Source organism: Hyperoodon ampullatus (genome assembly GCF_949752795.1).
Source record: "Hyperoodon ampullatus genome assembly, chromosome: 15".
NCBI lineage: Eukaryota > Metazoa > Chordata > Mammalia > Artiodactyla > Ziphiidae > Hyperoodon > Hyperoodon ampullatus.
In genome coordinates this window covers 54,550,696-54,566,756 of record NC_136928.1, presented here as the reverse complement: position 1 = coordinate 54,566,756, position 16,061 = coordinate 54,550,696, and positions in this window count along the sequence as shown.

The following is a 16,061-nucleotide window of genomic DNA, read 5'->3' as shown; positions in this document are numbered from 1 at the left end:
CTGTCTAAAACCTTAAAGAACACAGTGCTTCCATAAATAAGCATCACACACACACACACACACACACACACACACACACATTCCAGAATGTTCTACTGGCATGTCACACACAGTGGAGAAGGAGGGCTGCATTTTTGTTTACTTTGGCAAATCTAAATTTGGATCTACAGTCTCATCACAAAGCCTGCCTCACAGACCCTGGTCCCTATCAGGCCTGTGTCCCTCATACAGCAGGCCCTGGCAGCCAGGGGACCAGGCCAACCCACTAACACAGGCTAGACCCCAGGCCTGGGGTCGCCTGCCTGCGGTCCCCTGATTGCCCACCGTTCTGCCCATCCACTGTGCAATCTGTCTTGCAAAACAACTGGCATTCAGTTTTCAGGGGATGAGCACCAAGTGCAAAATATTTAGCATCCAGAAGTTGAGCTTCATCACAAAATTGGTTGCCTCGTTAGTGAATTAAATTCAATTAGCTGCCTCCCTATCTTAACTGTGCCCCCCTCTTCCCACATCCATGTAAGGGAGTTCAAGGGAGGGGGTTAGATGGGCACTTGGTAGGAAACGCCGTAGGCAGAATATTGGTGCAAAGGAATAGTTGGCTCTTCCTCCAAATTTACTTCCGCTACGGGACTGACTCCCCCCGCCCTCCTGGCATATACACTCAGCACTCTGAGAGCGGCAGGAGACCACCCTGCTCTGACAACTTTCTCTGCCACTGACATTATCTCCTGATTATCTTCTCAGTAGTGATGGCTGGGTACCAGTCCTCAACTTGTGCAAGATGATTATAATACCCGATCTGATTGGGAGGAAAGGAAATTCTGCTGTTCTTTGAGTTTCCTGGGGCTGTTACTATTTTTCCAAAGGAGGCTAAGTAATATTCACCATAATCAGATGGGAAAAAACATACACATTAACTTCAAACGACACTTACTCAGAAAACAATAACACACATTTTTTAGCCAGATGAATATGTTTATGTAACAGGGTGACTTGTCCTCAGCAGAGATTCCAAGAACCAGAGCCATTAAGTTAATGGCCTGAAACAGAGCCCAAGAGACCCGTGTTTGTTCCATGACACACGCCCTGGGTGGTGGGATGCACTGCAGTCTTCAAAAAAGGATTTTTTTTTTTTTTAAGAACAAATGACTTTTTCCAATAGCCTTGAGCTATGCAGCTGCAGTCTGTGGTAAGCTTTGCAAGGGGAAGAGGCCAGTGTGGCCTGAAAATCAAGAGATGGCATTTAAAGGTCAACTTCAATGGGTCTGTCATTGCCCTGTATCTGTCCTTAGAGAAGGAAGGCTGGAAATCATACCCCACATCCTTTCCCCACCCTCTAGCCCTGTCTCTGGTCTCTGGTCACCTCTTGGTGACCTAAGACAGTTTCTGTGACCTAAGCCCATTTCTTTTCTCCAGCGTAGAGCCAATTGTTTAGATAAACAAACAGGGCCTGCCACCTGAGCCTGAGCTAACTCCCTGGGTATCAGAAGCCGGTCAAGCTTGTGGTACAAGGGAAACCAGTAAAGGGCCGGGAATGGACTGTGCTTCCACAGCAATGGAAACACCACCCAAAGTGTTCACAGGCCTGACACCTTGGGGTGAGGCCCATACACGGAGTTCTACTGCAGGTCAATAAGCCACCCTCCTAGACTTCTCCTCCTCAGGGACTCTCTGGAGAAGAACAAAGGCCTGAGAATTTGGTACAAGGCACACCGCAGTACTTCTTAGTTCTTAAACATATGGACAACAACTCTGAGACTTCCAGACCAGAGCAGCCGTGTGGGTTTACTGAAACTGGGAGTTGGGGTTGGATCTCCAGTTCTAGTTTGACTCTGAACCTACTGTGCAGTTATCTGAACACCACCTAGTTCGTTGGGGCCATTTTCTTTCATTTTGCATAAATAAAGTTATTAGAGCAACCTCCCAAGCCATCAGCTTACTGGTCATTAAACCCTAGAATTGCTCAGGTGAAAGGGACTGTCTAAATTAAAAACCAGCGTTAATGATTCTATTACTGGATTTATGAGAGGAAATGTTGGAAGAGTATGTCACAATGCTCAAGCTTCCTTTCCCCTCTCCTGCCCATCTGTCTCCCTCAAGCTCTGCAGGGCGCCAGCCTTGCGGGTTTCTTGAGTGCGGTCATTAGCAAGGCTGCCGCTGCCGCTCCAGGAAGCTGGGACACGGGGACCATAAGCAGGGCTGCCAGTGTCATTTATAACTTCAGGCCTGGGCCATTTCTTGTAAATAATTGGAGAGACAAATGCCTCTCTCGCGCTGGTCTTTCCTCAGTCCCTCCTCAAATCAATTCAAGAAAGATTTGCTGGCCAGTTACTAAGCTTCAAACGGAGGAGGAGAGAAAACTGCAATCCCGCTGAAGAAACATTTATCATTACCGAGGGAATGCAAGGCGCTGAGGTTGGCCCTGAGGATGCCGACATGAATGCCACAAGTACCGCCCACCTTTGAGATGCTGACAGAAGACGCAGTCCTTACCCTTAAGGAACGTATGGCCCCAGAGACAAATGGTTAGGTGCCAGTCAACCGGCTGGGACACAAGGCTGAACACCGGGCCGTGGCCAAGTGCTTCGAGGCGGCAGAGGGGCCTTTCCCAAGGCAGAGACGGGGGTAAGCTTCCCGGAGGCTGAGGCATCTGAGCGGGACTGAGAAAGAGGCACAGAATTTCAGCAGGGGAAAGAAGGTGACCCGGGAACGGGATGCAGAAAGTCCCGGTGGCAGCAAAACGCAGAAGGGCTGGGCTTCCCTGGTGGCGCAGTGGTTGAGAGTCCGCCTGCCGATGCAGGGGACACGGGTTCGTGCCCCGGTCTGAGAAGATCCCACATGCCGCAGAGCGGCTGGGCCCGTGAGCCATGGCCGCTGAGCCTGCGCGTCCGGAGCCTGTGCTCCGCAACGGGAGAGGCCACAACAGTGAGAGGCGCGCGTACCGCAAAACAACAACAACAACAACACAGAAGGGCTTCAAGGAAAGCCGCTGGAGCGTGCAGAGGAGCAGGGAGAGATGTTCTGCCGCTGTGGCCACAGGCCACTGTGGATAGCGCTGGCGGTGGGGGGATCTTGGAGGCCGCGCTGGAGAGTCTGAACCTGACTTGAACTTGTTGGGAGCCATGGGGAGTTTCTGAGGGGAGGGCCTCCATCCCATATTCTTGCTTCCTCTGACTCGAGTCCCCTCACCACCACCCCCCCACTCCATTCCCGTCTAGGGCCCTCTCACCTTCCAGGCATGAGCGTAGAGTAGGGAAGGGGCCAGGGCCCAGCCTCCCCCTCTCTCCTCAACTGTGGGACCGTGTAGGGAGGCAGGGGCTGGGATTCAAACATATGGGTCCGGGCTTCCCTGGTGGCGCAGTGGTTGGGAGTCCGCCTGCCGGTGCGGGGGACGCGGGTTCGTGCCCCGGTCTGGGGGGATCCTGCGTGCCGCGGGGCGGCTGGGCCCGTAGGCCATGGCCGCTGAGCCTGCGCATCCGGCGCCTGCGCTCCGCAGCGGGAGAGGCCACGGCAGTGAGAGGCCCGCGTACCGCAAAACAAACAAACAAACAAAAAAAACGTATGGGTCCGTCCCAACTCTGATCACACTGCCCGGCTGTGTGACATCAGGCCGGTTCCCCTCTGGTATGAATTTCCTCTTCTGGAGTAGAGAGTGTTGAGCAAGCTGACTCTGAGGTTTGTCCCACTCTGAGCGCTCCAACCTGATGGCCCCTTTGGGAACAGGGATGGGTCTGGCCTCCAGCTGAGCCTCTTCTGATCCCCCAGTGGGAAGGAAGGTCAAGGGGAAAAGACCAGAACTGTTCCTCTCATAACCCCTAACACACCTGTGGGCCAAGACACACCAGTCTGCACATCTATGGTCAGCTTTACCGGCTAGTAGCTGGTAGTGGTAGCAGCAGGAACCAATAAACCCCAAACCACAGACAGTAACAACCACTGTTTACTGGGCTTGTGCAACGTGTTCTGGGCACTTCACATACATTATGTCTGTTTAATTAAACCTTACGGCAATTTGCGTGCTAGGTATATTGCAGATGAGAAAACCCAGGCCAAGAGAGGTGAAGTAAGGCTGCCCAGAGTCACAGACCCCAGACGTGGTGGGCAGACTTCTCCACCCCGTCCCATACACTGGGCCCAGATTCAACCTTCCTAAGCGTGGTTTTGCTCTCGTTCCTGTCTCATTCATGAACTTCTTTCCAGAGCCTACTCACTCCTCAGAAAATAAAATCCAGATTTCTTGGCATGGCACTTCATGACCTAGTACATGTTTCCGGTCTTATTTCTACTCCCCAAACCCTGAACTGTCATTCTGAGACTATGCCCTGTGTGTTCTTGGTCTTGGCTCACCTTGCTCCTCCAAATAAAATATCCCTGTGCCTATCTGTGCCTGTCAGAACCCCACCTGTCTGTAGATATCACCTCAGTGTCCTCTCCCCAGAAGCTTCAGCCTCTCCACCTAGCCCTTGTCCTTTTTACAGATCCTCACTCAAAGCACTCTCAGCCTTCTGAGCCAGACAACTCTTTGTTATATGGAATTCTTCCCAATATTGCAGGCCGTTCAGCATCTCTGGACCTGCCTCCATGATGACCTCTAGTGATTATAATAATTAAAGTAATACCTCTCACCTGAAACCATAAAACTCCAGAAGAAACATAGGCAATAAGCTCCTTGACATCAGTCTTGGTGATGATTTTTTGGATTTGACAAAAAAAAAGCAAAAATAAATGAGACTACATCAAGCTAAAAAGTTTGTACACAGCGAAGGAAACCATCAACAAATGAAAAGGCAACCTACCTAATGGGAAAAAAATATTTGCAAATCATATAGCTGGTAAGGGGTTAATATCCAAAATACATAAAGAACTCATGCAATTCAACAGCAAAACAAACAATCCAGTTTAAAAATGGGCAGGAGATCTGAATAGACATATTTACAGAGAAGACATGCAGATGGCCAACAGATACATGAAAAGGTGCTCAACGTCACTAATCATCAGGGAAATGCAAATCAAAACCACAACGAGATATCACCTCACACCTGTTTGAATGGCTATTATCAAAAAGACAGGAATAACAAGTGTTGACGAGGATGAGGAGAAAAGGGAACCCTCATGCACTCTTGGTGGGAATATAAATTAGTGCAGACACTGTGGAACACAGTATGGAGGTTCCTCAAAAAATTAAAAATACAACTACCATATGATCCAACAATCCCACTTCTGGGTATTTATCAGAAGAAAATGAAAACACTAACTCGAAAAGATATAGATACACCCATGTTCACAGTAGCATAATTTATAATAGCCAAGATATGGAAACAACCTAAGTGTCCATCAACGGATAAACGGATAAAGAAACTGTGAGATATACACAATGGAATAGTATTCAGCCATAAAAAAAGAATGAAATCTTGCCATTTGCAACAACATGGATGAACCTTGAGGATATTATGCTAAGTGAAATAAGTCAGAGAAAGACAAATACCATATGATCTCACTTCTGTGTGGCATCTAAAAACAAACAAACAAAAAACTCGACAAGCTCATAGATACAGAGACGAGATTGGTGGCTGCCAGAGATGGGGGGAGGGGAGGCACGGTGAGTAAGGGGATTGGCAAAATGGATGAAGGGGATCAAAAGGTACAAACAATGCACAGCATGGTGACTATAGTTAATAACATGGTACTGCACATTTGAAAGTTGCTATGAGAGTAAAATCTTAAAAGTTATCATCGCAAAAAAAAATTTTTGTGACTACATAATGTGACTGATATTAACTATTAATTAGATTTATTATGGTAATCACTTTACAATATATACAAATATCGAATCATTATGTTGTACACCTGAAACAAATATACGTCAATTATACCTCAATTTTTAAAAATCTCATTAAAAATCAATAGGGCTTCCCTGGTGGCGCAGTGGTTGAGAGTCCACCTGCCGATGCGGGGGACGTGGGTTCATGCCCCGGTCCGGGAGGATCCCATGTGCCGCAGAGCGGCTGGGCCCGTGAGCTGTGGCCGCTGAGCCTGCGCATCCGGAGCCTGTTGCTCTGCAACGGGAGAGGCCACAACAGTGAGAGGCCTGTGTACCGCAAAAAAAAAAAAAAAAAAAAAAAAAAAAAATTAAGTTTAAAAAAATTAAAAAATAAAATGATCCCCCTCACATTTCCAACCACCTTCTGGGATTGAAAATACTACTGCCTTGGATAACAATGATGTGTGTAGATGTCTATCTCCCCAGTGGGCTGCATGTACCTTGAAAGCATGTATTATTTTTGAGTGCAGCATTTTTTCCTGTAAGCCTAGCACAATGCCTTGCACATTTCAAGCACTGATATGTCTGCTGAATGCACATATAGTATGATGCTCTTTTTATTTTCCTACTTAATAAGTAAACTCATTTTTTTTTTCTTTTTTTTCGGTACGCGGGCCCCTCACTGCTGTGGCCTCTCCCGCCGCAGAGCAACAGGCTCCGGACGTGCAGGCTCAGCGGCCACGGCTCACGAGCCCAGCCGCTCCGCAGCACGTGGGATCCTCCCGGACGTGGGCATGAACCCACGTTCCCCTCATCGGCGGGCAGACTTTTAACCACTGCGCCACCAGGGAAGCCCATAAACTCATTTTTTAAGTTTCATAGTCAAAGAGAGCAATAGCAATCCCCATGCCAAAATAATCTCTTCCTGGTTCTTCCATTTAGTCATCAAATTTTTTACTTAACTTTAAGAAATCTAGCAAAGAGTGCCAATGTCTGCAACTGCTCTCACTCACTAATGCAAAAACTGTAAAATCCCTGAGAGGATTTAAAGATGGTTACCCAAGCTCATACTTGCCAGGGCAGAACAAATACATAAATAGATAGATATTGAGCTAGATCCCAACACTGACAGATCCTGGCTTTTCCTTCTCTAGCAGAGCCATTTTCAGTAAGTGCCACCTTCCTTCTGGGGCCCAGGGCCCAGGCTTCACCTTGCAGCCAGGTGGATGCACAGGGTAAATCAAGGCTGGCTGTTCGAGACTCTATCAAAGCCTGCACAGCCTTTGAGGTTCTGGAAAACACATGACCCAGAAATAGCTCGTGGTTGGCATGGAAGTGGGAGAACCTAACACCTTTCTATTTCCAGTATGAAATGTATGAGGACCAGAATTTGCCTAGGGATTTGGGGGTTGGGGGCACTCTGGAGGACTGAGCCAGCTCTCTGAATCCTACTCATGAGATGGCCCGGGGCTGCTGCAGAAGAAAGAGCTAGACAGGCAGCAACTGATAGCAGAGACAGGCAATGGCCTTGGAGTCAAGAGGCCCTGTTCCTGGTCCTAGTTCCATTATCACTAGGCAGGTGACCTTGGCCAAGTCATGCAACCTTCCCAAACCTCACTCATGAGGAGCGATATTACCTGTCTTGCTTACTGCTTACTGCTATGGCAGTCAACTAAATTAATATATATTGATGTGCATTTTTTAAAATATTTATTTATTTATTTTTGCCTGTGTTGTGTCTTCATTGCTGCGTGCGGGCTTTCTCTAGTTGTGGCGAGCGGGGGCTACTCTTCGTTGTGGTGCACGGGCTTCTCATTGCGGTGGCTTCTCTTGTCGTGAAGCACGGGCTTTAGGCGTGTGGGCTTCAGTACTTGTGGCACGTGGGCTCAGTAGTCGTGGCTCACAGGCTGTAGAGCGCAGGCTCAGTAATTGTGGTGCGCTGGCTTGGTTGCTCCATGGCATGTGGGATCTTCCCAGACCAGGGCTCGAACCCATGTCCCCTGCATTGGCAGGCGGATTCTTAACCACTGTGCCACCAGGGAAGTCCTATTGATGGGCATTTTAAACTATAAGTCACTGTACAGACTGAACTATGAATTACTGGCTATGACAGGGATGAAGGGCTCCATCCCCTCCCTGAGGACCTGGGACATAAGGAGCCTGACAACAGGTTGACTCCATGAAGGAAAGGATCTCTGGGTGATTTTACTATCCCCTCTCAAGAACTATTCCTGAAGGAGACCTAGGGAGTTGTGCTTCTTTCTCTCAATAGTAAAGTGAAACCCTAAGCATAAAATTTTCACATTTATTGTTCTTCAAGTAATAAAGCAATTTATATTCACTACAGAAAAGCAAGAGAGCAAAAATAAGAAAATTGAGAATACCCACCATCTTAGTTAGCTCAGGCTGCCATAACAAAATACCATAGACTGGGTGGCTTAAACAACAGACATTTATTTTCTCACAGGTCTGAAGTCTGAGGTCAGGGTGCCAACATGGTTGGTTCTTGTGAGAACCCTCTTCTAGGTGTGAGCTCACATGGCCTTTCCTTGATGCATGTGCACGGGGAGAGAGAGATTTCCCTCTTCTTTTTTTTTTTTTTTTGCAGTATGTGGGCCTCTCACTGTTGTGGCCTCTCCCGTTGCGGAGCACAGGCTCCGGACGCGCAGGCCCAACGGCCATGGCTCACGGGCCCAGCCGCTTCGCGGCATGTGTGATCTTCCCAGACCGGGGCACGAACCCGTGTCCCCTGCATCGGCAGGCGGACTCTCAACCACTGCGCCACCAGGGAAGCCCTCCCTCTTCTTGTAAGACCACCAATCTGACAAAATTAGGACCTCACTCTTATGACTTCATTTAACCTTAATTACCTCCTAAAAGCCCATCCCCAAGTATATTCACTTTAGGAGTTAGGGCTTCAACATATGAATTGAGGGGGACACAATTCAGCCAATAGCACCCACAATCTCACTCACCTAGAAAGAACCACTCTTTATACTTTGGTATATCTTCTCCCATTCTTCGAAGCACATAGATTTTTAAAAATGAGAACATACCACGCAGATTACTTTTTCCATTCAACAATATATGGTGACAATCTTACCACGTCATCAAATTTACTTCTCCAACATTACTTTTAGTAATTGCATAAATTCTTCAGTGTGGCTACATCATTGTTCATATGGTCCCTAATTTTGGCCTTGGAGTTTGTAGCCAACTTTCCCAATTACAGCGAGTACTGGGGTGAACATCCTTGACTATTTTCTTAGGACAAATTCCTGGGAGTGAAACTATAGGTCAGTGGGCATGGACACTTCTAAAGCCTTTGATGAGTAATGTCAGAACATTTGTACTCATTTATACTCCCACTAGGAGCACATGAAAATGTGGCTTCACTTTTTTTTAAACTTTTTATTTTGGAATAAATTTGTACCTACAGAAAACTTGCAAGAATAGTCCAGAGTACAGAGAGTGGTCTGTATACTCTTCCCCCAGGTTCTCCTTATGTTCACATATTACTCACCCATGGTGCATTTGTCAAAACTAGGAAATTAACACTGGTGCATTAATATTAACTAAACTGTAGATTTTATTCACATTTCACTAGTTTTTCAACTAAAGTCCTCTTATGATGCCAAGATTCAATCCAGGGCACCACACTCTGTTTTGTGTGGCATCATTGTTTTTTTTAAATTGTTTCCACATTTTAAAAAAATTTATTTATTATTATTATTATTTTTGGCTGCATTGGGTCTTCATTGTTGCATGCGGGCTTTCTCTAGTGGTGGCGAGTGGGGGTTGCTCTTCGTTTCGGTGCACGGGCTTCTCACGGCAGTGGCTTCTCTTGTTGCAGAGCATGGGCTCTAGGCATGCAGGCTTCAGTAGTTGCAGCATGTGGGCTCAGTAGTTGCGGTACACAGGCCCTAGAGCACGTGGGCTTCAGTAGTTGCGGTGTGTGGGCTCCGTAGTTGCGGCGAGCGGGATCTAGAACACATAGGCTTCAGTAGTTGCGGCACGCAGGCTCAGTAGTTGTGGCTTGAGGGCTCTAGAGCACAGGCTCAGTTTGTGGCGCATGGGCTTAGTTGCTCTGTGACATGTGGGATCTTCCCTGACCAGGGATCAAACCAGTGTCCCCTGCATTGTCAGGTGGATTCTTAACCACTGCACCACCAGGGAAGTCCCGGCATTGCTTTTTAAATCTTACTCTTTATCAGCCGCAGAAAAGTCCCGTGGTGTTTTGGGGGCATGCTGTCTCTAATGTTAACTAGTGGTTATTGTTCATTGCTTCGGTGTATGACTTGTTCCAGATTATGCTTGTTCTATCAGCTAAGTTACTATGGTACAAGGCAGTGAGGGTGGATTTCTTCCCCAAACATTGTAAAGAGCCAAAGGGGAGGCTCCTTATGTGGGCGAGGACGTGTGTGCCTTCCCGAGAGGTCTCTCATGTCAGTGCTATGCAGGAAACATAAACAACTGCACCACAATTGGATTTTACTCTATATTTGGAAAATTTGTCCCTTCATTACAAATTTGATGTTAGCTTATTTAGTTCATTCTTTCGTTCATCTCCTGTAATCATTAAATTACAGAGCCATATTTCCAAAGCTCTGGGGCAGGGGGTGGGGAATGGATTAGGAATAAAATCTTTTAAGCTCCTGTAGAAAAGCTCTGGATTCTTTTATGAATGGTGGGTAGAGAGCCCGGGGAATGATCTATTCTGAGCCGTCCTAGGTGAATGATTGGCTTCATTTTCCATGGCTCTACGATGTTCTGTCTTTAATGCAAAACAAGGATGGTACCCTTAACATCCTGTCCTTGGATGTATCCCTGATTTCTCCACAACCCTGTCCCGAGGGATTAAAGTGAATGAAGGAAGAAGAAGTCATGAAATACATGAATGATCACGAGGGAGAAAAGAAAAGCTGAGAAGAAAAGGCTGCTGCGTTGTTATCAGACTCCTCTGAATAAGGCCATTTTGATCTGTGAAGCAGCTCTGTGCCTTTCTCAAAACTGTCTATTTGCAAGTCTTTGTTCTCTCCTTAGAAAGGCCTGTTTCTCTGAGATGACTGGAAAACTTAACAAATATTTAGTGAGCTATTAGAGCAATCCTCAGCCCAGCATTCATAGCCTGAATTATCTTCTCAGCTCCAAATATGTCTGAAGCCATGATTGATTCACTCATATTTTCATTTTCTCTCATTTTCTCTGAGAGTCCAATTTGAACTCTTCAGCAAGATTCCTTGGGGACACCCATTTGTTTCTCCAGGCAGGCCAGCTTTGGCTTCTGATTTCCTCCAGGCCATTGCCATCCCCCTCCCTCAGAGGGAAAGTGCTGTGGCCCGAGCTCGGGGTTCTCCTGGGGAATCTTCTAGAAGGACTCTTCTGGTGAGAGCTTCTATGACTAGTTTCCTCCCAGGGCAGCTCTGCCAGAATGTGGCTCTGCAGGCCAGATTTGCTTTCCAAATGCAGGGCCCGTTTGCCTCACTGTATTTTGTGTCTTTATTAAGAATGAGGGGGGAAGTCAGCGCAGAAGAGCATGTCTAAGGTCCTTCAGCCTCCTCATGGAGCCCCCCGAGGAGCCTGCCCTCCTCCACTCTCCTCACTTCTGTGACCAGGAGACAAGCCCCTGAGAGCTGCCTGACGACCCAGGGCAAACCGGCACCTGGCTTAGCCCCCTTGCAGCTAATTAGCATGAGCTCACACTCTGTCCCAAGCACCTGCTAGCTTGCAAAGGGTGTCCTTGAAGTTGGCCTATTTACAATCAGCTTAGACTGGAACTTATGCCCCTGGGTATTGAAAGTACCAGAGAGAGAAAGCAGCACAGGAACAGCCTAAATTTTTCACTACAGCTTCCTGAGAAAGCTGCACATTCATCCAAGGAGTGATGACTAGCAAACACTGATCTCTCTCTTTAATGCTTTACATCTCTTGTTTTTGATTAATTCAATCAATAAAGATGGTTTTATGGTGTCAAGTGCTCTCATTAGTATCTTAAAATTTGGCCCCTAATTTTACCTACCAGGGTTATAGCAGAATCTGTGGTGATCACTATATTGATAACAAATAGAGCATCTGAAATTAGCTAAAGAATTCTTCCATCAATTCGATTCAAATAAAGTCAAGATGTACCAAAGCCCATGCCTGGGAAGCAGTCCTGAGGAAATGAAGCTAAATGTTGGAAATGCTTTTTAGGTGTGAATACAAGCATCTTTCTCCGCCACCTTCCTCTAATATATTTGGGGAAATCTGTTCTTGGTCCCCCTGCAGCCCACATCCCCCTGCCCTTCCAGGTCACCTGGTTCCTTCCTACAGTCTCTGCTTCTCCTTGGGCCTTTGCTTGCACCACTACTGGTCACAAACTAAAACTTCGGGATCTCTTTTCTTCACATTAGTGTCAGGGGACAGGTGACTTGGGGGTACTGGGGGTGGGTGGGCCTTGTGTCTTGTAAATCACTCACTAGGAATACTGAAAATTCACTGAGAATATATGACTGTGGTGGGTGGCAGATTCTGGGATGGCATTGCACAATTGTATCAATGAGGATTGGGTTTGCCCACAGTTATGCAGTATAACATAGTGCTTACAAGCCCAGACTGCCTAGTGTACTAGTCTTTACTGGCTGTGACTATAGGCAAGTCAATCTCTGTGTTCCTCATTGCTCATCTGTAAAACAGAGATAATTATAGTACCTACCTCATAGGGTTGGCAGTGTAAAGATTAGATTAGCATGTAAGCCAAGCATTTAGAACACTACTTGTCATGTGATAAGTGGTTATTACAATAAAACAGGGGGGGAAAACCCAAAGAACTGTATTTCTCTTTTACATTAAAAAAAAAGTCCAGAGGTAAGAAGTCCAGAGCTGGTACTGCTGGCAGCTTCATGGTACTATTAGACCCATACTCCTGTCTTTCTGTTCCCTCCTCAATGTTACCCCGTGACACAAGATAACTGCTGGAGCTCCAGCCATTGCATCCAAATCTCAGTCTGGAAGAAGGACAAAAGGCAGATGGGCAAAAAGAGATTTACCTAGCTGAATGAGCTCTCCTTTAGTCATCCCTCTTGTGATTCCAACCTAACAGTTCAGTTTACATTTATTGGCCTAGTCACACTTCTTTTATTTATTTATTTATTTATTCATTTATTTATTTATGGCTGCGTTGGGTCTGTGTTGCTGCGCACAGGCTTCCTCTAGTTGCGGCGAGCAGGGGCTACTCTTCGTTGTGGTGTGTGGGCTTCTCATTGCGGTGGCTTCTCTTGTTGTGGAGCACGGGCTCTAGGTGCATGGGCTTGAGTAGTTGTGGCTTGCAGGCTCTAGAGCACAGGCTCAGTAGTTCTGGCGCACAGTCTTAGTTGCTCCGCAGCATGTGGGATCTTCCCGGACCAGGGCTCAAACCCGTGACCCCAGCATTGGCAGGTGGATTCTTAACCACTGTGCCACCAGGGAAGCCCTCACACTTCTGATTATATCTTATTAGCCAGAACTGTGTCACATGACCATGAGTTGCTGGAAGGGAAGCTTGGAAATGTGCTCTTTATTCCAGGTGATAACATGCCCAGCTACGAACCAGCTAAAAGATAGGGAAGAATAAACGTAGGGAGAGAAAACAGACTCTGCCACAACATTACAGCATAGCACACAACATAAAGTTGGATATTAGGCATGTCTTCCAAAGCTCCTCAGCGAGCCCCTCCCAGGAAAGTTTTCATCAGCTACCTTTCTTTCCTTGTGCGCTAACTTACCTGCATCATTTTAGCTCCTGTCTCTTTCTCCCTAGACCTCTGTCACATCTGCACCCTTCTCACACCTTCCCCTTTCTCCCTAGTCTCAGACACTTCCTTCTCTCCAGAAATTCAAAATTCTCCTCAGTGTGATGCTGGGCAATTTGGCTTCCCCCTGGCACTGCCCTCATCTATATCTGAATACCTGGACGCATGTCTTTCTCAACCAACATGTTCATCAGACCAATCGAAGCGTTTTTCTAAATGAAAGAGGGGATAAGGCTGGTGGGTAAATACATGTATTTCTCCTGCTCCCTCCTCACACTCCTCTAAAGCATCAGTAAAGGAATTTGTAATGGATACACCAGGGAAGCCCGAGAATCTATTTTTAAGAAGACATGGCCGAATGTCTTATATATTAGAAAACCTTGCATTTCTATGGCCCTTTTAGAGTCTACAGTTCACTCTTATGCATTTCCCGTCATTTAATTCTCACAACTCTAACAGGCAGACACTGTCTTTAAAATCAAGGCGAGAAGGTTTCCCTGGTGGTGCAGTGGTTAAGAATCCACCTGCCGGGCTTCCCTGGTGGCGCAGTGGTTGACAGTCCGCCTGCCGATGCAGAGGACACGGGTTCGTGCCCCGGTCTGGGAGGATCCCACATGCCGCGGAGAGGCTGGGCCCGTGAGCCATGGCCGCTGAGCCTGCGCGTCCGGAGCCTGTGCTCCGCAACGGGAGAGGCCACAGCAGTGAGAGGCCCGCGTACCACAAAAAAAAAAAAAAAAAAAAAGAATCCACCTGCCAATGCAGGGGACACGGGTTCAAGCCCTGGTCCGGGAAGATCTCACGTGCCACAGAGCAACTAAGCCCGTGCGCCACAACTACTGAGCCTGCTCTCTACAGCCCGCGAGCCACAACTAATGAAGCCCATGCACCTAGAGCCCGTGCTCCGCAACAAGAGAAGCCACCGCAATGAGAAGCCCGTGCACCTCAACGAAGTGTAGCCCCCGCTCGCCACAACTAGAGAAAGCCCGGCAGCAGCAACGAAGACCTAACACAGTCAAAAATTACATAAGTGAATAAATAAATTAAAAAAAAAAATCAAGGCAAGATAATAACACTTCGGAGTTGGACCCTGAGATCAGTGCTCTTTGCCTTGCTGCCTCCAGCATTCATGTGGCCTTTGTTTCGCTCAGCCCGACCTTCTGAGCATCCAGCCTTCTCCTCTGGCTAAAGGTGAGACAACAGCCCCCCAGGAAATGCCTGGGGAACAGAGATTTGGCTCCAACACCTGTGACTAACCTCAGTTCTTCAATGGGTTTTTGAGACGCACATTATGCAAGGCTCAGAATGGCTTTGATAACTATCATAACCTTCCAAATTAAATTAAAAATCTTCCAACAGAAGCCAATCCTTTAGAGACAAAGAACACAGAAAAAGAATCCACAAAATGTAGCAGCTGCTTCCAAAGGAAACCCCATTACAATTTAAAGCAGTGGGTATTTTTGACACATGTAATCTAATTATTAATTCTGAAATGGCTATGAAACAATACAATTTGCAACAGCAGGTATATCCCTTCTGCTCTGTAAATGAGGGGAATCACAAGATGACAACAAGCTGTGGACGTGTGCACAAAGGAGAGAGATGGAGGGGGGAAAGGTTTCCATGTGCCCTGGGGACAGGAGAGAGGACTTGTTCTAGGGACTCAGGGCCAACAGGACAGACCCCCTGGAGTCCTGCTTACACTAGGACCTGGACTAGATCCACAGCTCCGAGGATAATGCTCCCAAATAATGTATAATCTTGCTAATAAGTGTCTCCCTCTCTCTTATTTTTTTTTTTTATTTTTGCAGTACGCGGGTCTCTCACTGTTGTGGCCTCTCCCGTTGCGGAGCACAGGCTCCGGACGCGCAGGCTCAGCGGCCATGGCTCACGGGCCCAGCCGCTCCGCGGCATGTGGGATCCTCCCGGACCGGGGCACGAACCTGTGTCCCCTGCATCGGCAGGCGGACTCTCAACCACTGCGCCACCAGGGAAGCCCTCTCTCTTATTTTTTTACACATATTCTATTTGGTTATTTTTCATGCAAAGAAATGTTATTGCTTTCTTTATGTTGACCTGGAATTCAGCCACCTCACAAATACCCTTATTAGTTCTGCTACTTTCCTGGTTTCTCGGTTCTCTGGTAATCTTGTGTGACTAGGACCACTAGCACAGTGCTGTATACTAGTAATAAGCACAGGCGTCCTTGTCATGTTCCTAACTTTGGTGGAACTGCTTCTACAGTTTAACCACTGAGAATGACATTTGCTGTGGGCTTTTGGTTTATCAAGCTAAGAAGGCCCTTATGATGCCTTGTTTGCCAAGAAATGTAATGAATGGGTGTTGAATCTTGCTAAATGCCTTTTCTGAATCTACTTAAATCATATGGTGTTTCTCTGTAAGGAAGACGTTGAGCATATGGTCCAGGAAGCTGAAAAGTACAAAGCTAAAGATAAGCAATGGGACAAGGTATCTTCCAAGAATTTGCTTGAATCCGTGCATTCAACATGAAAGCAACTATTTTTGGGACTTCC